The sequence below is a fragment of the Canis lupus genome, chromosome 12 (genome assembly GCF_048164855.1).
Source record: "Canis lupus baileyi chromosome 12, mCanLup2.hap1, whole genome shotgun sequence".
Classification (NCBI taxonomy): Eukaryota; Metazoa; Chordata; class Mammalia; order Carnivora; family Canidae; genus Canis; species Canis lupus.
Window position 1 is genome coordinate 2,550,687 of NC_132849.1, and position 24,138 is coordinate 2,574,824.

Below are 24,138 nucleotides of genomic sequence, written 5' to 3' on the forward strand. Positions count from 1 at the left end.
AAGGAGCCTGCTTCTTCCTCTGCCTGTGTCTCTGCCTCTGTGTGTGTGTGTGTCTCTCATGAATAAATAAAAATCTTTAAAAACAAAACAAAACAACGTGTCAACACTGAGCTCATGCCCTCCCCCTACCCCCGCACCTGCTCCTCTTCCTGGGTCCTGAGAAGGGCACTTGCTCCCCACTCTTCTGGGCGGGGTGGGGGGTGGAGGGCAGTGAGTCCTCCTAGATGCCTTTCCCCTCCTCACCCTTGCACTGTCATCATATCCGGAGCTGCCCAAGCCTGGTGTCACTAGTACCTGCACACCCTCCTCATCCTCACTCCTTGTCCGAGCTCAGTCTTGCCCTCCGGGCACCAGTCATTGCAACCCTCTGAGGTCTGGGCGCTCAACTTTCCAAAACATTATGATGAAATCTTAGAGGCAAACCAAAGGTGCAGCTAGTAATGTGATGATCCCACTACCAAGTACAAGAAACAAAACCTTAAAGCACAAGTAAAGCTCTCTATGTACCATGTCTGACTCATTCCCTGCCCTTCCGACCCTTCCTTTCCTGCTCTCATATGTTTTGTCATTTGTCTTGTGCCCACCCAATGCTGGTGTCTCTTGTGTGTCCAGATTTCTTCTTTTGCTGAGGACCCCAGTCAGGTTGGATGAGGGCCCACCCTACCCCTCACTTTAACATGATCACCTCTCTAAAGACCGTATTGCCATACACAATCCCATCCTGGGGGCCTGGGATTTTTCACAGGTGAATTTGGGGGGATCACAGTTATAGGCATCGCCTATAACAGTATCTGTTGTGCATTTCCGCCCACCTTGGCTACAGTATGTGCCCAATGTGGTGGTGGTTGGTCTAAAGATTTTTATTAATTTACTCATGAGAGACCCAGAGAGAGAGGCAGAGACACAGGCAGAGGGAGAAGCAGGCTCCCTGCAGGGAACCTGACTTGGGACTCGATCCCAGGACCCCAGGGTCATAACCTGAGCCAAAGGCAGATGGTCAACCACTGAGCCACCCAACCACTGGCCCCACCAGTGGATTTTATTAAATAAATAGTTCCAAATTTTGTGCTTAATTATGTGAGGGGAGACCCCGGGTTCATAGTGCTGAGCAACCCAAACACATCCATGGCCCTCTGTAGGATTTTCTGGGGGGCAAGCAGGGCAATTTTTCTGAACGCCCCCTTCTCGAGAGAGCATCTCTGCATCAGCCTCTAGGTCTGCGGTACCCAGTGTTTGTGAGGCTGCGACACTTCGCGTGTCGTTTGATTTTGCTTCACTCCCAGAGCTCTGAATGGAACTGTGTGCACAGGAAACTCATCCTAGGGGTGAGGCACCCCAAAGGGCTGCGGAGTTCACAGGGAGGAAAAACCACTTCACCTTTGCCCTGAAGGTTCATTTTAAAAATCAAATTGACTTTCAATTACCTTCGTTGAGACAGTTTCATGACACGCCCCTTGAGATAACATTTACAAATAGCATTGGGAATCCTTGCCCTAAGATGTCAAAACAATTGCTGGCACAAGTTGAAGGTGTGCACACAGGTTGCCAGAGACCAAAAGACAGCCTGGCCTTAAATGGGTGGCACGGAAGCTTCCAGAGTCTCTGCCTTTGGGATGCGTTTGGCTGAGAAGCTAGAAAGAGGTGAGGGCCTCCTCTCAGCTGTGCTCACTTAATTGTCCCAAAATCCACCAGCCCTCTCTTTCTTAAACAACCAAGATGATTCCCAACAAAGGTAATTTTCTGCTTCTCTGGTTCAATTCAATTCATCTTTTTAAAAGCAATTAGTATCCCTTTAGAGTATTGCCCTTTAGAGTTCTTTTATGCCTGACTACTTGTGCCTTAGTTCAAAAGTTAAAGCTTCTCTCTATCCATTTAGGCGACTACAGTAAAATCTAATTAAAGTCCAGGCCAGACAAAAATGCATATTTTGGATTACACAGCTTCCTTAGCTTTGTAAGTATGTAAGTTTCCACCAGCGGGGGTGGGGGTGGGGGTGGGGGGGTGGTATGAGGGGGGTGTCCCATTTTTATTTTAAGGCATTCCTGAGAAGGATGTATTTCCAATTAACTGATTATCGAAGGAATTGGAAACTAGCACAGCTACAGGAGTTAAATATGCATTAAGAAAAATTCCACTACTCATGTGAAACTAGTTGGGAGGCCCGTATGTATCAGAAACACATCGTGTCACTTGTATTTTTCCTTTGTAAACCACACTTCTTGTTTACTCAAGTCCAGTAAGGCAATCTGGGCTCAACAACACGTTGACCCGATTAGACAGATCTTTTTATGATGTAGACGGCTTCAGAGACATTCCAGGTGTTACGGAAAAATAGCTGGCTCTGGTATGCTCCTGGTTTCCACGACAGAGACCAGCTGAAAGAGAATTTTAGAGTTCAAATAATCTTAGGATAAAGTCATCTATAATTTTGTAGGTCAACAAACTCTGCAGCAAAGGCAGGATCCGAATAGTTGCTCATTTTATTCCCAGTGCATTGGTCTTTCTTTCTTTCTTTCTTTCTTTCTTTCTTTCTTTCTTTCTTTCTTTCTTTCTTTCTTTCTTTCTTTCTTTCTTTTTCTTTCTTTCTTTCTTTCTTTCTTTCTTTCTTTCTTTCTTTCTTTCTTTCTTTCTTTTTCTTCTTTCTTTCTTTCTTTCTTTTCTTTCTTTCCTTTCTTTCTTTTTTTTTTTAAGATTTTTTCTTTTTATTCATGAAAGACACAGAGACAGAAGCAGAGACATAGGCAGCACTCAACCCCTGAGCCACCCAGGTGCCCCCGCCCCCCCAGCTTATTGGTCTTTCTGCTGGAGCCGTGGTTCTCAACCTTGCAGCACGCTGGGATCGTCAGCCAGTTAAATCAAGTAAGTAAATAAATAAATAAGAATAAAAACAAACAAACAAAGAATAAAAACAAAACCTTCCCCAGAGATAGAGAGATACTTGGTCTGGGCACTTGAAGTTTTAAACACTCCTTTTTCCCACTCTGAGTAGTGGAGGGAAGGAAAAAGGCAACAAGTGACAAGGCACATGCTACATATCTGCAAGATATTTGCCCTAATCCACTGGACCTCACCTTTTAATGGGATGAATTCTTGAATTTTTAAAGAGGCTCTTCTGGAAATTCAACCTCCCTTCTTTTTCGATTTACAACATATAGCATTCTTTTCTTCTTCTAGTAGAGAGGGCCTGGAACAGATTTCCACTTGGCTCCTGGGCTGGTGTATTCATTGGGTAAACAGAGGATGGTATGCAGAATTCTGGAGACTGTGGAAGCCAAAAGAATCATCTCATCTCCTGGGAACCAATTAGGGTTCCTGAATGGCAAACCTCTTGTGTGGGTTTTCTTTTTTTTCTTTTTGTTTTTGTTTTTAAATAAAAATCACAAAGCATTCCGAAGAGGCTCACTCAGAATTACTCTGGAACTTTCCACTGAAGAGACAAGCGAGGGAGGCTCTGGGCCAGTTTGGCAGAATGTTGGGCAGCAGTTAGACGCAAAGCAATGAGGAGAGGAGATGGGGTGACCACCAAAATCCAATACCATGATGTAACCCATGGCAGGCACACACACACAAACATGATGTATTGATTTTGGCAATGGTTCCCCATTATTTTTTATATCAGAAACCAGCCAAGTTGAAAAACCATTGGCAACCGAGGTCTAGAGCTGGATAGAGAGCTGGCAGGTCGTACATCTTGCTTTAATTCTGTTGCCTTGCACCTGTCCTGGTGGGGGGTGGGGGGTGGTCTAACACCCAGTCGAGAGGATGATAGAGCCATGAAACTGAAGCCCCAGCTTGCAAACCTTTCTCAACAAATCCAAGTGAACATTCATCTGATGAAGTTGAAAGTTTTCTCTGTTCAACTGAGTGGTGAGAAATAAAAAGAAACTCCATCAACTTGCCCAACTGGTTCTGAGGCTGGAAACCTGTCCTGCTCCTTTATGTAATATATAACCTGGATGCTAGTCCTGGCTCCACTCAGCTCTTTATTCACAGCAACACCCCCAACTCTGCCATCTTCCCAGATAGATTGGCCCCTTGTTAACAAATCCTAAAGATTTTAGCCTGGCACATTTTTCATCGGGGTCCAGGGCAAAGCAAATACTTTTAAAAGAAGCACTTGGTAGCAACAGAGAATTGGGAAGAGTGCCAAAGTGAATGACAATCATAGAAACAGTCAATTAGCTGGTAACTTCCCGTTGTCTGCAGGCTGAACTAGGAAGAATGTAGAAGGAGGAAAAGCAGCTGCATCCCAATTAAACTCAGTAGCTCAGGTGCCCAGGAGGATTCTCACTTCTGGTTTACCCAAACAGATCTGCTTTCTGTTCTGATCTTAGGGGACTGCTGTGCAGAAGCATGGGCTCTGCAGATTTCCTCCTTTATGGCTGTTGATAACTGAGCTAAAAAAAAAAATATATATATATATATATATACACACACATATATATGCAAATCAAGAGGATGGATGGGTCACAAGCCTCAGAAATCTTGTTTTTCTTGGCTTGTGGGTAGAAGACAAAGGGAGACTGCTAGACCTTGAAGCGAGATTGAAGACGTGGTGGGCAGGCATAGCCCCGCAGCTGGTGGAGAGAAAAAGGCAGAACCAACACCCACTTGAAAGCCTTTGGGGATCCAGCCGATCCTTCAACTAATGGATCTGGAGAATCCAGAATACCCTGTTATGAAATGGGCTCTGAAATAATAATTATGTAACCCTGATAGTTGGGTGCTTTGATCAAGGCCCATGAAGTACTTCTGTGCCAGGTCTTATCACGTTTGATCTTTTCCATATGGAAAGAATTTTCCAACTTCAATTTCTGATCAAAAAATAGTTTTCATTTTAAAAATAGATATGTGTTTAAAGATTTTATTTATTTATTTGACAGAGACAGAGTAAGAAAGAGAGCACAAGCAGGAGGAGCAGGAGAGGGAGAAGCAGGTTTCCTGCTGAGCAGGGAGCCTGATGTGGGGCTTGATCTCAGGACGCTGGGATCGTGACCTGAGCCAAAGGCAGATGCACAATGGACTGAGCTACCCAGGTTCCCCCAATGTATATTTTTAAAGATTTATTTATTTGAGAGAGAGTGTGAGGGGTGCAGAGGGCGAGGGAGAGAGAAACCCAAGCAGACTCGACACTCAGTGTTCAGCACAGAGCCTAAAGCAGGGCTCGATTTTGTGACCCTAAGATCTATGACTTGAGCTGAAACTAAGAGTCAGACACTCAACCAACTGTGTCACCCAGGCACCTCTAGTCTTCATTTTAAATCAATAAATACTTATTGAGGGTTTGTTCACTACCTAGAGCAGAGCTGTACTAGAGCAGATTCTTTCAGTCTGGCCCTGGACTAGTTGAGTCAGAATCCTCTGAGCTGCTTGTTTAAAAGATGCCCAATCTGGGATCAAAATCTCCTGGGTACCCCATTTTTAAAAATCAAAAATTGTTTTTCATTTACTGTGAATATTTTTAAACACATGATATAAGAGAGAATGGCATGATGGACCCCATGTATCCATCACTCAGCTTCAATAATTTGTCAACATCTTGTTATTCTTGTTTCAGTTCTACCCATCTATACCAACTTTTTGGGAGGAGGTGAGGCTTAAATATTGTAAATGAATCCCAGACATCTTATCCTTTTTCTCATGGGCTCTTCAGTATGTTTCTGCAACAGATAAAGACTATTTTGTTTTGTTTTTTAACATAATCACAATGCCATCGTCACAGCCAACAACATTAACTTCTTGGAATCCAATCCCTAGTCCATGTTCGGCTTTCCATAATAGCCTCCAAAATATCTTTCTGCGTTTGATGTGTTTGCATTCAGTCCAAAAAGATTCACATGCTGTGTTTGTGGTATGTCTCTTTCAACTCATGACAGCCTCTTTCCATTTTTGTAACATCCTTTATTTGCTGGGGAAACAGTATCATTTGTTCTGTAGAATTTCCCACATTCTAGAATTGACTAAGTGTATCCTCACAGTGCTGCTTTTAACACGTTCCCCCCTCTCCCATATTCTTCCTTAAGCTGATGGTTAGAGGCTTGATTAAATTAAATATTTTGAGTGGAAGAACTTTCTATCTAGCTATTCCACTTTTAGTTAAGATTGATCAGTGAGTTCAAGTGGTGTTCTCCTGACCCACCCATTATAACGTTCTCCATCAGCATTTCACGGAAGGGCTTCAGCAGGCTATTGGATCATTGCCTCGTTCTACTATTTCACTAGGGCTTACAAAATGGTGATTTTTCAGTTATATTTTTCTTCCCACATTTATTAGCTGTGATTCTTCTCTACAGAAGAAATTTCCTTCATAAACTATTTGGCTTAGAAATACAGTCTGTGGGGAAAAGTCAAGATAAAGACTTTATTCCTTCCCTCTATTAATCACATTTATATGTATTAGCATGATCGACATCCTAGTATTCCCAAAAGATGACAATGAAGTTCCTTTCTTGGTGTGGGGAAAAAGGAGGCACATGTGATGGGCTCATAAATTTCTATGTATTTGATGGGTTTTATTTCACTGTAGTTGTGACTTTTTCTCTTTTTTTTTTCTTTTATTTACTTGTTTGTTTGTAGTCATTACTCTTTTTCATGTTCAGACTGTTCCATCTTTGGCCAATGGGAGCCATTCCAAGTTGGCTTCTGTGTTTTTTTCGTTTGCTTTTTTATCTCCATCATTCCCTTGCTTTGGGCAGAATGAGACACTCCAGGCTCATCCACCTCAGACCTCTAATGAGCCATTTCTCCAAGGAATCCTGATTCCTTTTAGTGGGAAAGGGTATTTAGAGATTACAGTCTGGGCTTTCAGGGTGCTCACTGCTGTTCAATCCTGGCATTTTTAGTGGATAGAGCTAAGAAATATGCATTCTTTAGAAAAAGTCAATTATGAATTAATACTAATGTTGGCTTTGTTTAGTGATATAATTAGATTCCTTTCTCTTTATTTTTTGTATAACTATTACTGGTTTTTGAATTGTAGATACCATTAGAGGTATATATGACCTCTTTTGCATATAGCAGTCTATCTTAAGTTGATGGTTGTTTAAGTTTGAATTTATTCCTTACTCCTCACCTCACGTTTTAGGTATTTGGTATCATGCTTTACTTCCTTTTATTTTGTGAGTCCCTTGAATGATTTTTACAGATTTACTTATTTTTATTGATTTTGTGCTTCCTACTTGTCTTATTCTTACTATTATAGTCTTTCAACTTACAGAGTCCATTTTAATATTTCTTGTAGGGCTGGTTTAGTGGTCATTTTTTTTTTTCTAGGAAACTCTTTCCTTCTATTCTGAATGGTAGCCTCGCTATATAGAATATTTTTGGCGGCAGACTTTTTTCCTTTTAGCACTTTGAATATATCATGCCACTTCATTATGGCCTTCAAAATTCCTGTTGAAAAATCCACTGACAGCATTATTGGGTTTTCCTTGTATGTAGCTGTTTTCTTTTCTCTTGCTGCTTTTAAAATTCTTTCTTTCTCACTGCTTTTTGTCATTTTAATTACTATGTGTCTTGGTGGGCACCTCCTTGGGTTCATTTTGTTGAGGTAACTCTTTGCCTTCTGGGTATGATTTTTTTTTTCCTTTCCCAAATTTGGGAAGTTTTCAGCTATTATTTCTTCAAACAAACTTTCTTCTCCCTTTTTTCTCTCTTCTTCTTCTGGGATTCCTATAATGTGAATATTATTATACTTGATGGAATTACTGAGTTCCCTAAATCTATTCTCATTTTGCATAGTTGTTTTTTCCTCACAGTTGCCCAATTTGATTATTTTCCATTACTCTGCCTTCCAGTTTGCTGATTCATTCTTCTGTTTATTCTAGCCTGCTTTTTATTCTATCTAGTGTATTTTTTATTTCAGTTATTGTTGATTTTTTTTAATCTGTGTTGAGGATCTTAATGATGTACTACATTCTTTTCTCAAGTCCAGTGAATATCTTTTTGATCATTATTTTAAATTGTCTACTGTCTCTTACTGTGGTGTGGTCCTGTTCTTTCATTTGAGACTTATTCCTCTGTTTCTTCATTTTGCCTAACTCTCTCTGTCTGTTTCTGTGTTAGGAATGGCAGGTACCTTTCTTGTTCTTGAAAGCAGTGGAGAGGTGTGCACTTTAGCAAGGTGGCACTGGTCCTTTTCTACAAGTTATTGTAGCTGCTGCCAAGACCATGGCTGGTCTGGCTATTCTGCAAAAAGCATATGAGCAGGGGGAGCAATTTTAACAAGGTGTCCATGTCTTCCCTGAGAAGTGACCAGCCACTGTCACTGGGACCAATTTCCTGGAAAATGGGAATCACAGTGTTGGCAAGGTTTATGACAGTCTTCTGGGGGAGGGGACCCACAGCACCAGAACTGAGGCAAGTGTGACTGGAAAGGGTGGATCTATCTACTAACGTGCAGGTGTGTGTCTGGGGGGCTTGGTGTAAGCAAGTTGTAGCAAGTTGTAGCAAGTGTCAGCTGCACGGGTTCCCACAAGCGGCTGTGTGTTCATGCTGGGGGGCAGTGGAGGGGAATGCTGTCTGCTAACTTCTTTGTTCCTTGAGAAGTCCCTCGGTGAACTCTGGTTAGTAAAGAACTCTACCTTTTGTAGGCCTCAGGCATTTTTTTCAAACTGCTGCTTCTATACTGTAGCTCCATGGGCTGGGCTGTTTGTCCGTTGTCTCTTTCAGAGTGGGGACTCAGCTTCCTGTCACCCTCCAGGCTCTCCTAGAGCCAAGCCGATTGATTTTGTAAGGGTTTTAGGCTTTATGTCCTGCTGGTTTTAAGAACTCATGAAATTTGGCCCCTTTACTTTTCAAAGCCAAATGCTGTGGGGATTCATCTTCCCTGTGCAGGCTCCCTGGTGTGATAGTCTGTTTCTTGCTCTTCTCTGCACCTGCAACTCCATCCTTCCAGCAGCCAGACCCACAGGCTTTAGCTCCCCACTGCATCTTTGACCTTTCTACCTTCTTTGATGTGGCATCTTCTCTCCTTTTAGTTGTGGAGTTTGTTCTACCAGTCTTTGGGTCATTTTCTGTATTATTTACACTGATGTGAGCGTTATGCGGTTGTATTCATGAGATGAAGTGAATTTAGGGTCCTTCTACTCTGCCATCTTCCCAGACTTTCCTTGTTTTTGATAACCTTTGATAATTTTGAGGAGTACTAGCTGGGTATTATGTTGGATGTCTCTCAGTTGGGATTTGTCTGATATTTTTCTCATTATGAGACTAGGGTTACATGTTTGGGGGAGGAAGACCTCAGAGGTAAAGTACTATTCTCATCACATCATATCAAGGGTACATACTATCAACATTCCTTAATCACTATGATGTTAACTTTGATCATCTGGCTTAGGTGGTGTATGTTAAGTTTCTCCATTATAAAATTCTTTTTGCCCTCTTTCCATACTGTACTCCTTGGAAGAAAGTCGGTATGCGAAGCCTTCATGTAAGGAGTGGGAGTTATCCTTCATCTCCTAATGGGTAGATATCTACATAAATTACTTGGAATTCTTTTGCATGGGTGATTTATGTCTTCTCTCCTGGTTGATTGATTGGTTCAATCATTTCTTCATATCAGTGTGAATGCATAGAGACTTATTTCATACTTTGAGTTATAATTCAGTTCTACTTTATTTATTTATTTTTTGGGTTCAAATTGGTTTCTTGTTTTTGTCATTGGGAACTCTTCAGCTGGCTTTTGTGTCTTTTGACATGACCTCACGATTTTTTTTAACTGCTTCCTCACTTTCTGGCATTATGAGATGCTCCAGGCTTATCTTGTATATTTCCTGCCCCAGTTCCAGTATTGGACATTTCTTTTGGGAGCCCTGGTTCCTTTTGTTAAAAAATGGTATTAGAAATCAGTATCTTGGTGTTCGGCATGCTTGTTACTATTGGGCTAGTCATTGCTTCTGGGCCCCTTCAGCTGACAGACCTAGAAATACATGCATGTGTACCAACCTGTGTATGTACACATATCTATAAATATTTCTCTGTGTAACCATATATATCTATATTGCTCAATATGCTATAGCTAATATTAAGCTAACCATGAATTCATGCTAATGTCTCCAACTCTCATTCATTATGACATACATCATTCTAGCTTCCTCCTCTTACTTGTCTATAATGTCCCACTCCAACAGAGAGAAACCTGGTTATCATCCATTCCCTTACTTGTTCAATTCTTGTGTATAACTATTTCAGTTTGTTTCTAATATTTAATTTTGGTTTAGTTTTGTTTTTGAATTATATGGATACTTGGTTCCAAAGTCAAAATTGTAAAGCAAGGTACATTCAGGCATATCTGTCTTCATCCCAGTTTCTTTCCCACTGGTTTATCCCCTTCACAGATAATTTTAATTATTTTTCAGTTTATTCTTCCATTGTTTTCTTTTGAAAAAATAAGCACACATAGAAATAGTCCTATTCCTATCTTTCTTAACACAAACTGTAGCACACTGTACACATTTTTCTTGTCTTTGCTTTGTTCACTTAACAATAGATCCTGGAGATCGTCCAAACCAGTCTGTAGCAATCCTTCTTCCCATCCAGGAATCTTTTATATGGAGGTACTACAGTTATCCAACCAGGCTTCTATTGATTGACACTGGGTTCTCCCCCCAGTCTTTTGCTTTAACAAAGAGTACTACAATGAACAGCTTTGAACATACAGCAGTTCAGATTTTTGCCAGTGTATCGTTAGGACAGGTTCTCAAAAGTGGGATTATTGGGTCAAAAGGAATGTACATGTAATCTTGCTAGACTTGCCAAATTCCTGTCTATAAGAGTTTTATCTTTTCACATTTTCACTAGAAATGTATGAGAGATCCTATTTCCCCACAGCCTTGACATCAGAATATGTTATGCCACTTTTGGATTTTTGTCTATCTGAGAGGTGATAAATAGTAACTCAGTGAGACTTTGCATGTCTCTTATTATAATGAGGTCCGGCATCTTTTCATATATTTAAGTGTCATTTACATTTCTTATTCTGTGAACTGTCTGTTGATATCTCTCTGTACTAAAGTTGGCGAACCACTGCCGTGGGGAATACAAGTATAGCATGGAACACAGACAGGCCTTACCCTTGAAGGAACTTCTAGGGGCTTACCCAAATGACATGCTCAACATGATAATAGGGAAACAAATAGCAAAGTTCAAATTTTAAAGTCCTTGACATGGACTAAATGTTTTGGGAGCTCAGAGAATAGAGATAACTGTGAAGTAATCAGGGAAAGCTACACACAAGAGGAGGACTTTGAGCTGGTATTTGAAGATATCTGGGATGGCATAAGCAGAGGAGAGGAGGGTAGGGGGACATGCCAAAAATAGATTGAGAGCAAAGCAAAGAATATATGTATGTGGAGAGAAGACACAGTATGTGTAGCTGTTTGGATTGGGAGCTCTGGAGTCAGACTGCTTGGGTTTTAATCACAGCTTCACCATTTATTAGTGGTTTCAGATTCTTCATCTGTAAAATGGGATAATAATAACACCTACTTCAAGAGGTTATTATGAGGCATAAATGATACAATGCTTAGTACAACTAGCATGTAATAAATATTGGCTGTTATTACAAAGTACAAAGGAGCACCTGACTGAAGTCAAATGTTCTATTTGGAATTATGGGAAGTTTAGTTGAAAAATATATGTGAGACAGGTAATAGAGGACATCAAACTCTATGCTTAGGAGTTTGGATTTCATCTAAAAGGCAAGAGAGGGGGATTGAAGGGAACTCTTAAAGCAAGAGAATGACAAAGCAAAAGGCTATTTCATCTGTGTATAATCACAGTGTTGAACAGGAAGGCTTCCTAAAATGTTATCAGAAAGAGACTATTTTGAACTTCTGCTGTGTCTTAAAAATGGGGCAGGTTCTTCTCTTGCTCACCCTTAGAGTTTCCTTAAATAGTAATCACAGTTTTAATACAATAATTAACAGTGTGCAGGACCATGTAATAATCAACATTTCAAAGCTGATCCTCCTCCCATTTCCCAGCTAGGTCCTCCCATGGGAAGGAGAGGAGGGATGTGGGCTCTCCCTGGCTCATCTACTGCTTCCACCTCTCCTCACCCTTTTCACTAAGTGCCACTTCTGGCTTCTTTACGGTTGAGGGGGAATGGGAGATGACAGCTAGAGAAGGCAGGAAAGTTCTCATTCAACTGGTACCTTTCTAATCGGGCTTCACTATTTAATAGGGGACCCATTTTAAGGCTCTTTCCTGGGCCTTTTTGTAGATTCTTGGAAGGCTTCATCGGAAGATTCAACAGCATTTCCTGTGACACAGGTGGTGCATTTCCCTCCAAACGACACTGTCCTCGGCCCCGGTTTCCTGGCAACCGTCTCTCCACAGACCTCCAGGTGGTCCTCTTGGGCAGAACTCAAAATGGCTCCAAGCCAGCCCTCATCTGCACATGAGCCACATGAGTTCCATAAGAAATATCCTCACGTTTGTTGCCCCCGCACACTCTGTATGGGCAAGCTGCCAGTGCAGCCACTGCTTCTCCCTTGGCCATCAGAACAACTAGCCAGCCCCTCTTTACCTTTTAAATTTGCTAGTCTGCGATGCCCCCCTCACACTGGTATCACACATCAAGCTTACCAAGTGATCCCCTAAAGCCCTCTGCCCCTGACCTGTGGTAAAAGGGGAGCAGCCCTCCTCCAACCCTTGGGAGGAACGAGATTCACAGCCAGGTCCTACATCATCCTTTGCACGAATCTCTTGATCTCCATTCTCAACTCACATATTAGAGATGCAGACAAAAGGGTTTAAGGATCATCTCGGCTGCTAACTTTGAAATTCTTGCATGGTGGTGTTTTTAAGAGATAGCATCTTATCTTCTTGCCTTAGGAAAACTGAGATAGAAGAATCTAATTTTAGAACCTATTATATATATTTTCCCAGGACAGTGCCTACATCTTGGTGGTTGGTAACTGGCATGTCAAGGAGATGGCTATAGCTGAAGTTGGCAGGATAGGCTGGTATGAGGTAGAAGGAAGACTAATTTGAATCTTTAGTGATCCAGGAATAAGGAAACAAAGGTTGGTAATTTAGGAACATGTAGCTCAGAGAAGAAAAAACGTAGACGGCCATAGTAATTCTCCTATACACAAGGTATAGAAAAGGACTGTCCTACAGGAAAGAGGAAAGACTTGATTCATTTTGTTGAAGGAGAAGAATTGGGATAAGAGAATACATTTATAGGGAAACATATTTGGACTCTGTGCAAGACTTTTCAAATATCAGTGGCATGATAGCTTGTCCCTGCAGAGAGTTCCCAGTGTCATGAGTGTGCAAGAAGATATGTGATTCTGTCCACCCACATTTCCCCACTCCATGAAGTGACATCACTGTCCACCCAAGGCTGGAGCCCAAACCTAGGTGTCAGCCTCAATTCATCCCTTCCTCTTATCCCCACATCCCAGTCCATCCACAAGCCCTATCATTTCTGTCTCCAAAGTGTTTTTGACATATCTTTGTCCACTGGTCTCCACACACACAGTTCTCACCCAGCCCAGGCCACATTATCTGGCAGCGGGACTCCTGAGACTGCCTCTGAACTGCCCTTCCTCTCCTGAGCCTGACAACCCATACTCCGTACAGTAAGTAAGGTAGCCAGCATGATCCCCTAAAAAAGCAAAACAGGACATCACTGCCTTGCTTAAAACCCTACTCTGGCTTCACCTCAAACTTAGGATGAAGCTCCAACTCCCCAGCCTGGCCTGAAAAGCCCTTAATATCCTGACCATAGCCACCTTTCAAGGCTCATCTTATATGGTTCTCCTCTTAGGTCATTGCACTAAGCCACACCAGTCTTTTCATTGTTTCCCAAACAAGGCAGGGTTCTTCCCAAGGGCCTTGACACTGGTAAAGATGTGCCCTGCCTAGAACCCCTAGAACTCAATATGATTGTCTCCTTCTGGTCAGTTGGGTCTAACTGAAATGTCATTATTTTGGGGGGACACTGGGTGGCTCAGGGGTTGAGCATCTGCTTTTGGCTCAGGTCGTGATCCCAGGATCCTGGTGTCGAATCCTGCATCAGGCTCTCCACAGGGATCCTGCTTCTCCCTCTGCCTGTGTCTCTGCCTCTCTCTGTGTCTCTCATGAATAAATAAATAAAATCTTAAAAAAAAAAAAAGAATGGGGTACAGAACACTTAGATGCTGAAGCTTAGTTTCCAAAAGGAGAAAGGTTTCCCACCAGAGCTGGGCCATCTGTGCTGCCAAGATCCTGGTTCTTGTCCCAGGGCGGGCTCTTATGTTCTTTTCACACATTCCAAACCTTCTCTTCTCTCTTCAGATCCCCTTTCCTGACCATGCCTGTCTTGGCACAGGACAGTGCTTTTCACTTCACTGAGGTGAATGAAAGCCTCAGACTCTTCCCCTCGACTCTTTCTCTCTGCTTCCACACAGCCAGCCTTACCCATGGCCTCAGTGGGCTGGGGCCCTGGTACCCATTTCCCCTTTCCACAACATTGCTACTACTGCCTCTGTCACTGTTTTCATTCAAGGCCACCAGTCTCCTCAATGGCAAGATGGAATAGGAATCAGTGAATTCATTAACAAATTAAAAATAAGATCAGTCTCCCCATCTCCCCAAAAACCCAACCTTTAAAAACTTAAATCAGACTGTATAACTGTCCTGCCTATAACATGCCACAGCTTCCATCTAGACTGGCGGGGGCGGCAGGGGGAGCTTCCTTACCATAGCTAGAGAGCTCCACATGCTTGGGTCCTGGCTCCATCTCCAGCCTCATGCCCTGCTCCACCCCCTGACGCCCCCGCAACTTGCTGGGAATGCTCCAGCCACACCAGCCTTCCTGCTGCTCCTCCAACTCATCAAGCTTTTTCCAACCTGAGGCCTTAGCACTTCAAGCTTCCTCTGCTTGGGGTGCTGACACCCACATCTCTTTTTTCATATTGCTGCTCATCTGTCCCCTTCTCAGAGGGCAGGGCCAGCCACATAATTTATAGGGCTCAGTATACCATGAAAATGCAGGGCAGGGCACCTTGTTCAAAAAGCAAGAAGAAAAGCCTTTTCCTTTCTCTTGTGGTCTTTCACAATCTGTCAAGGTTCATCTTATTTGCCATACGATGTCATGCTCCTTTGGGTACAAGGATGCTTATGGGCTCATGGGGTAAGTGCAGACCTTCATAGGTGCCCCTCCCTGTGCCCACTCTGCTTCTCCCTGTGCCTGAGCCCAGGCCTCCACTAGGGTAGAGGGTGGCTGTGGTTGCTTGGGGTCTAGGGGAGCAGACAGCCAAGAACCCAAGAGAGGCGGCAGGAGGTGGCCGGAGGTGGGAGGAGGTGGGAGGTGGTAGGAGCTAAGGCTTCAAGCCCCACACACATATGCCCCATTGTCCCATGATATTTCATTTACAAATTACAGATGCAAATCTAACACTTTAACTCTTAAAGTAAACAATTTAAGATGGCAACTACAGAGAATTAAAGCCCTAGCACAGAGTCCCCTGTGCGGGGCTTGTGCAGCTGCCCCAGGCATACATCCATGAACCCAGTCCTGCAGAGGGGTCTTTCTTGACCACTATGTCCTGCCAGGCTCTCTTGTCCTCCTTCCTATCTTTCTTCATCACCTGAATCCTCTCCTGCTTCTTCCATCACTTTGGTCCACTTGGAGTTCTATTTGTTTATCATCTCTCTCTCCTGCTAGGAGGTCAGGGGCCCTGTCTGCCCAGCATGTAATAGATACTCATTAAATAGTTATCGGCGGAATGAATGAGAAGCTGCAGAATCAACTCGCACATGTGGCCTACTTTCAGCCACATGCAGCCTCACCTCATAAAACCATCATGCCTTTCTCACAATGTTCACCATGGCACCTTTCTCTGTATGTGAGCTAGAGGAGGGTGATGTTTAATTTTTCAGATCTCAGACGTGTTGTCTCTCTGCCAGGTCCTCATTTTCATCTTTCAAAGGAAAGATTAGAACCTGAAGTACTTCTCCAGGTGAAGAAAGCATGCTAAGGACTATTCATATTCTGTTCTGTTTGTTAAGCATCAGCAGGACAGGCCAGGAAGAACAGTTTCTCTCTCCTGTTCTTATTTCATGGTGGCCACTGAGCCAGGGGTTCAGGGTCTGTGGAAATCCATCCACGGTCTCACAGCACATGATTCCTACAATTTGTACAGGATCAGAACTACTCATTTATGTTTCGGGCTCCGTGGTCTACTGGGAGCTTTTGGAGAGGAAGAGCAGACTACAGTCCCCTTCCTGACATGCCTTCTTCCTCACTTAGCTACCGCCTGGGTTCTCTGTGTAAACATCACCTTCCCTAAGCACTCAGACCAGACCCTCCTCCTGCGTCCTCATGGCACCTTTACAGCTCCAACGTTTTCCACAATCTCAGCCAATCACTTAGTCATGTGATGATTTGTGAAATGACTGTCCCCCTTGCCAGGCTATAAGCTCCATGCAAGAAAGTGGTATAGACTGAACATTGTGTCCCCTCAAAGTTCATCTGTTGAAGTTCTAACTCCCACTGCGATGGTGAAGGTGGTGAGGCCTTTGAGTAGGACGTAAGGGTTCAGCCCTCATGAATAGAATTGGTGCCCTTGCAAAAGAGACCCTAGAGCGCTCCCTCATCCGGTCAGCAGCATGAGAATGCAAATAAAACATAGTTGTCTATGAGCCAGGAAGCTTGTTCTCACTCAGCACCAAATTTTCAACCTCCAGAATTATGAGAGGTAAATTTCTGTAGACTCTAAGCTACCCAATCTATGGTAGTTTTGTCACAGCAGCCTGAACAGACTCAGAAGGGATTGTCTGACTAATCGCTGTGCCCCCAGCACCTAGCCTTCTGCCTGGCAAAGAGTGGGCACCCGGTACATATTCGATAAATGAACCTGGACCCCCTCAAGCTTAGCAATGGTGTTTGACAGAAGCTCTATAGATGTTTGTTGAATTATACTGGAAAAATACATTTTTATCTCACCAGTTATGACTTGCTTAGAATGAGCCATATTCCTCAGGTCATGATCCCAGGATCCTGGGATCCAGCCCCAATGTCAGCAGGGAGTCTGCTTCTCCTTCTGGCCCTGTCCACACTTGTGCTTTCTCTCTCTCTTTCACTCTGTCTCTCAAATAAATAAATAAAATCTTAAAAAAAAAAAAAAAAAGGAATGATCCATTTCCCCTTGTAATCACAATAAAAGAGTGGCTCGGGAGCCGGTTCCCAAATGATCTTTCCTGCCGGGAAGACCTGGCTGTTAAACCAAGTGGGCGCAATAGAAGACACGCAGCTCCTCAGAAACACGCCAGCTCCCGGGGGACTCAGGCCAGGGCACTTCTTCTCTTCTCTCCCTGCCACTCGCTCCCCGGCTTCTGCTTCCAGGCCAACGGCTGGGGTGCCCGGTGTAGACTATTCTCTCAGGCCCAGCTTTGCGGCCCTCAAAATCATCACACTCCAGCTTGGGGAAAAGTAAAAATAAAATCTTTAAAAAAAAAAAGAGAGAGAGAGAGAGAGAGACATATCCAATTGCAATATGTAGTTCTTACTTGGATCCTGATTCAAATTCTAAAAACATGTGACGTTTGTGCTACAAATACAAACACGGGCTGGATGGCCAATGCCCTTAAGAGCTACAGGGTTTTGCAGGGATGGCATTTGCAGTTCTATTTCCAAAATAATGAGTCCTTCTCTTTTAGAGATCCAAACAAAATATTTAGAGGTAAGTAATCAGAGGCCGACTCCTGAGAGGAAAGCCGGATTCATTCCTTCGTGGTCTCTCCCATCAGCACAAAGACCCTAGAGGGGAGGATTCAGACGAGACTGAAGGTGCAAATTGTTTTGTGCCCGAGGATGGATCATTCCTTGTCAGGGCCGAGGCGCTCCCGATCTCTCTCTCTGGCCGGATCCACAGTGACCCTGGGCGAGGCTGGAAACAAATGCTCGGCCCTGGCGGCGGTGCTGGGTGCTGAGTCCCAGGAGAAGGTCCGCCTTTACTTGGCGATCGTGCTTTCTGCAGAAGGTGTGGATTCTCTGTTTGGTAACAGTGGGACCGGGCGGGGGGAAGCATCTCAGCCAGCAGCCACATCCTGGGCATGCGTTAATGCTCTTCGGACGTGTTGGGGGGTTTCGTTTGTGTGTGTCTTGCTTGCACGCGCAAAGCGTGTGCCACGTGCCAGCCGTGGCCTGGGGGCACGGGCCCCTCCACCACTGCCTTCCATCGCCTTCACCTTCATCGCGCCTTCCCCAGTGGGACGGTAATCGCAGGGAGCCTCGCCGGGTGGCCCTGGGGCAGACCACGCTCTAGAAATGTGACTTGTGGCCTTGGGACCGTTAGCCACATGGGGTCCTTTACCTTATGGCAACGGGTCGGGCTGCACCCTAACGTGATTCTGGTGTGTGCTCGCCCAATAAAACAACTTACTCTCACGTTCCCATTCTTATCAAGGTGAAATGAATCACTCTCCTCATCAAATGCAATTGCGTCCTGGTTGGGTTTTTTTTTCCCCCTTAAGACATATGACCAAGTTTCCTTTCCTCTAAAAGGCTCATTTAACAAGTTTCCTCTGGTTCAATATCCGGTGAATGGAGCCACAACCCAAAAGTTCAAGGACCTTGGAGGGGGTGGTTGGTGGCGAGAGAGACTGAATCTGAGCTCGCATCATCCTGTTGTGAGCACTGAAAGACCTTAGTAAACATCCTTACCCCTGCTTCAGCTACTCCCCAAAGGTGACAGCAGAGGCCGTTGACAATAAGGATGTAACACAGTTTGGGTTGGAACAGGATCTGAAATAAACAGCCTTGAGGTGGAAGCAGACGGTGTTAAGTCCTATTTAGGAATCAAGTTCCTGCTTAAAGAACTTTCTTCCCGGGATCCCTGGGTGGCGCAGCGGTTTGGCGCCTGCCTTTGGCCCAGGGCGCGATCCTGGAGACCCGGGATCGAATCCCACGTCGGGCTCCCGGTGCATGGAGGCTGCTTCTCCCTCTGCCTGTGTCTCTGCCTCATTCTCTCTCTCTCTCTCTGTGACTATCACAAATAAATAAAAAAAAATTAAAAAAATAAAAATAAGAACCCTCTTCCCTGATGTAATGGCCTCAGCCGGCAACATGTCCTTGAACACTTGGCTGGGATACCACTTCACTGAGACAAGGGACTGTCAGTCCTTCCACTACCGTACAATCCTCATTAGCACTCACCCTCTAAAAATGTACTTATTTGCTTTTACAATTTCTCTGCTTCTACCGGCCTTTGAGCTCTGGAGAGGAGCAGCCTCTTTACTTACTGCCATGTCCTTAAAGCCTAACACAGTGGCTGGTACACAAGGTACTCCAATAAAGCCACGTGCTTCTCTGACGAGCAGGTAAGTACCTTGGAAGGGTTATCTTGGAGATTTGGTCTTCTTTTTATTTTTTCCTTGTTAAAAAAGTTTTATTATGGAGAATTTTGAAGATACACATTAATAGGCAAGCTAGGATAATCACACCAATTCACACATCCACTTGCGATGGAGTCTAACCAACTGTCCACTTAGCCTCTTCCCTACTCATGTTGAAGTACATACAGATATTATATGATTTCACCTCTAAATATTTTGTTTGAATCTCTAAAAGAGAAGGACTCATTATTTTGGAAATAGAACTGCAAATACCATCCCTGCAAAACCCTGTAGTTCTTAAGGGCATTGGCCATCCAGCCCATGTTTGTATTTGTAGGACCTCACAAACGTCACATGTTTTTAGAATTTGAATCAGGATCCAAATAAGAACTACATATTGCAATTGGATATGTCTCTCTCTCTCTTTTTTAAAGATTTTATTTTTAAATAATCTCTACACCGCATGTGGGGCTTGAACTCATAACCCCGAGATCAAGAGTTACATGCTCCCCTGATGGAGCCAACCAAGTGCTCCAGATGATTGGTCTCTTATGCCTCATTTAATTTATAGGTTCCTGTACATTTTTTAATTTTTTTAACTCTTAATTTTGAGATAATTGGAGACTCACATGCAGTTGCAAAAAGTAATGCAGAGATATCCCTATTCCCCTCACCTACTTTCTCTCAATGTCAGTATCTTATGTGACTACAGTACAACATCACAACCAGGAAGTAGACATTGGTACTCTATACCAGCCTTACTCAGATTTCACGTTTTACGCACACTCATTTGTGTGTGTGAGTGTATGTATGTATGTACTTGGCTCTATGCATTTTTATCATATGTGTAGATTTGTTGTATTCACTACTACAGTCAAGACACAATGGTTCTGTCACAAGGATTGCTTGTGGGCACAGCCAAATCTCTCCTTCCTCTTCTCCCTTCTCCCTAACCAATGGCAACCATTCATCTCTTACCCTATCTTTATAATTTTGCCATTTCAAGAACAACATATAAATAGAATCGTACCATAGGTAACCTTTTAAGATTGGCTGTCTTTCCACTCAGCCTAACTCCCTTAAAATACAGCCAAGTTGTTGTGTGCATCCAGAGTTTGTACGTTTTTGTTGCTGAGTAGTGGTCCATGGAATGGATGTACCACAGTTTATTTAACCATCTGCTCAATGGAGGGCATCTGGGTTATTTTCAGGTTTTGTCGATTACAAAGAAAGGAATACTTGTGTATAGGTTTCTGGGTGAAGTTATTACTTCTCTAAGATAAATGCTCACAAGTGTAGGTTCTGGGTCTTTGGTAAGCACATGTTTTGTAAGAAACTGCCATACTCTTTTTCAAGTCAATATGCCATTTTACATTCCCACCGGTAATGTAGGAGTGATCCAGCTTCTCTGCATTCTCTCCAGTATCTGGTATTATCATTTTTATTTAAAAGCCATTTGATAGTTATATGGTGATGTTTCATAGTTCTTCTTAAATCTTTAATCTCAGTAAAAAAGCTCATTTTGCCCTAGTACAAAAGCTTATTATGAAAAATGTAAGAAACAAGGCAATTATAAAATTATAAAAAAGGAAATAAAAATCACCCAAAATACTTCCACCCAGATAGAACTATAGTTAACATTGGTGTATGTCCATGTGGGTATTTTCTTTACAAGGATTTATCTGGCTATCTATATTTTACAAAACTGGAAACATATGACAGATAGATTTTTACACCTTAGTCTTTTTGATGACATTATATGAGAAATCTTTTCCTATGTATCCCATGGAATACTCTTTGAAAACATTTTTTTTTTTATCTTTCTTGAGGTTTTTGGAAAAAACATGTTTTTAACAGCTATATGATATTCCATCATATGGAGATTATTTTTATTTTTACTTATTTTTAAGCTTCCGGGGTAATTACCACACACTGTTATATTAGTTTCAAGTGTACAATATTGTGATTCAACAATTCTACACATTACTCGGTGCTCATTTTGATAAGTGTACTCATAGCCCCCTTCAGCTCTTTTACCCATCCCCTTACCCACCTCCCCTCTGGTAACCATCTGTTCTCTATAGATAAGGTCTGTGTTTTTTTGTCTCTTATATTCTTTGTTCACTTTTGTTTCTTTCATTCCACATATGAGTGAAATTATATGGTATTTTTCTTTCTCTGGCTGGCTTATTTTATGTAGCATTATACCCTCTAGATCATCCATATTATTGCAAATGGCAAGATTATTTCTTTTTTTATGGCTGAGTACCAGTCATAGTAATTGTATATATATACCACCTCTTCTTTTTTAAATTAAGTTTTTATTTTAATTCCAGTATAGTGAAAATACAGTGCTGTATTAGTTTCAGGCATACAATATAGTGATTCAACAATCCCATACCCAGTGCTCATCATAAGTACATTCCTTAATTCCTATCGCCTATATCCTTACCCACCTCCGCACCTACCTCCCCTCTGGTAACCATAAGTTTGTTCTCTATAGGTAAGAGTCTGTTTCTTGGTTTTCCTCTTTCTCTCTTTTTTTTTCCCCCTTAGAGTTCACATAAGTGTGAAATCATATGGTACTTTTCTTTCCCTGACTAACTTTGCTTAACATTATACTCTTTAGTTCCATCCATGTTGTTGAGAATGGTAAGATTTCATTCTTTTTTTATGGCTGAATAATATTCCTGTGTGTGTGTGGTGTGTGTGTATATGTGTGTGTGTACCATATATAATATATACCACATCTTCTTTATTCATCTATCAAAGAACACTTGAATTGCTTCCATAATCTGGCTATCATAAATAATGCTGCAATAAACGTAGGGATACATGTATCTTTTTGAATTAGTGTTTTCATATTCTTTGGATAAATACCCAGGAATGGAATTATGGAGGTCATACGGTAATTCTATTTTTAACTTTTTGAGGCTCCTCCATACTGTTTTCCATGGTGTCTGCACGAGCTTGTATTCCCAACAGTGCACGAGGGTTCCATTTCTCCACATCCTTGCCAACACTTGTTGTTTCTTGTGTTTTTTTATTGTAGCCATTCTGACAGGTGTGAGGTGATATCTCATTCCCATTTTGATTTGTATTTCCCTGATGATTCCCTGTTGAGCATTTTTTCATGTGTCTTTTGGCAAGCTGTATGTCTTCTTTGGAGAAATGTCTGTGCATGTCTTCTGTTCAATATTTAATTGGATTATTTGGGTTTTTTTTGGTGTTGAGTTGTATAAGTTCTTTATAGATTTTGGATACTAACCCCTTATCTGATATGTCATTTGCAAATATCTTCTCCCATTTAGCAGGTTATCTTTTTGTTTTGTTGGCGATTTCCTTTGCTGTACAGAAGCTTTTGATTTTGATGTAGTTCTAGTAGTTTATTTTTGCTTTTGTTTCTCTTGCCTCAGGAGACACATGAAAATGTTGCCACACCTGATGTCAAAGACATTGCTGCCTGTGTTCTCTCTGAGGGTTTTTATGGTTTGAGGCCTCACGTTTAGATCTTTAATCCATTTTGAATTTATTTTTGTGTATGCTGTGAGAAAGTGGTCTGGGTTCATTCTTTTGCATGTAGCTCTCCAGTTTCCCTAACACCATTTATTGAAGAGACTGTCTTTGTCCCACTGCATATTTTTGCCTCCTATGTCAGAGATTTACTGAGCATATAATCATGGATTTATTTCTGGGATCTCTGTTATGTTCCATTGATGTGTCTATTTTTGGGTCAGTACCATACAGTTTTGATGAGTAAAGTGTTATAGTATATCTTGAAATCTGGGATTGTTATACCTTCAGCTTTGTTCTTTCTCAAGACTATTTTGGCTATTTGGGGTCTTTTGTGGCTCAATACAAATTTTAGGATTATTTGTGCTAGCTCTGTGAAAAATGCTCTTGGTATTTTGATAGTGATTGCATTAATTCTGTAGACTGCTTTGGGTAATATGAACATTTTAACAATATTTGTTCTCCTAATCCATGACCTTAGAATATCTTCCCATGGTTTGCATCATCTTCAATTTCTTTCATCAGTGTTTTCAGAGTACAAGTCTTTCACCTCCTTGGTTATGTTTCTTTCTAGGTATTTTGTTATTTGGGATGTAATTGTAGAAGGCATTATTTTCTTAACTTCTCTTTCTGCTACTTCATTATTAATGTATAAAAATAAATTGATTTCTGTATATTGGTTTTGTATCCTGCAACCTTACTGAATTCATTTATCACTTGTAGCAGTTTTTAGGTGGAGTCTTTAGGGTTTTCTATATATAGTATTATGTCATCTGCAAATAGTGAAAGTTTCACTATTTCCTTATCAATTTGGATGCATTTTATCTCTTTTTCTTGTGTGATTGCTGAAGCTAAGACTTCCAGTACTATGTTGAATAAAACAGAGTGGACATTCATGGCTTATTCCTGAACTTAGGGGAAAAGCTCTTGGTTTTTCACCACTGAATATGATGTTAGGTGTGGAGTTTTCATAGATGGCTTTTATTACATTGAGGTATGTTCCCCCTAAACCTACTTTGTTGAGGGTTTTTTTTATTTTTTTACCATGAATGGATGTTGTACTTTGTCAAATGCTTTTTCAGCATCTGTTGAAATGATCATATGGTTTTTATCCTTTCTCTTGTTCATGTGATGTGTCACATTAATTGACTTATAAATATTGAACCACCCTAGCATCCAGTAATAAATTCCACTTGATTATGGTGAATGATGCTCTTAATGTATCATTGGATTCAGTTTACTAATATTTTGTTGAGGATTTTTGCATTTATGTTCATCAGAGATATTGGCCTTTTT

The 24,138-nt window shown here is 42.0% G+C and overlaps 1 long non-coding RNA gene across 1 annotated transcript; it reads left to right on the top strand.

Annotated features, from left to right (window-relative positions):
* Positions 1 to 1,588: 1,588 nt before the first annotated feature.
* Positions 1,589 to 3,399, top strand: LOC140600613 (uncharacterized). Its single transcript, XR_012003800.1, has 4 exons — positions 1,589 to 1,732; positions 1,877 to 1,953; positions 2,716 to 2,859; positions 3,175 to 3,399. It is a non-coding gene; the product is annotated as an uncharacterized lncRNA (long non-coding RNA).
* Positions 3,400 to 24,138: the final 20,739 nt, after the last annotated feature.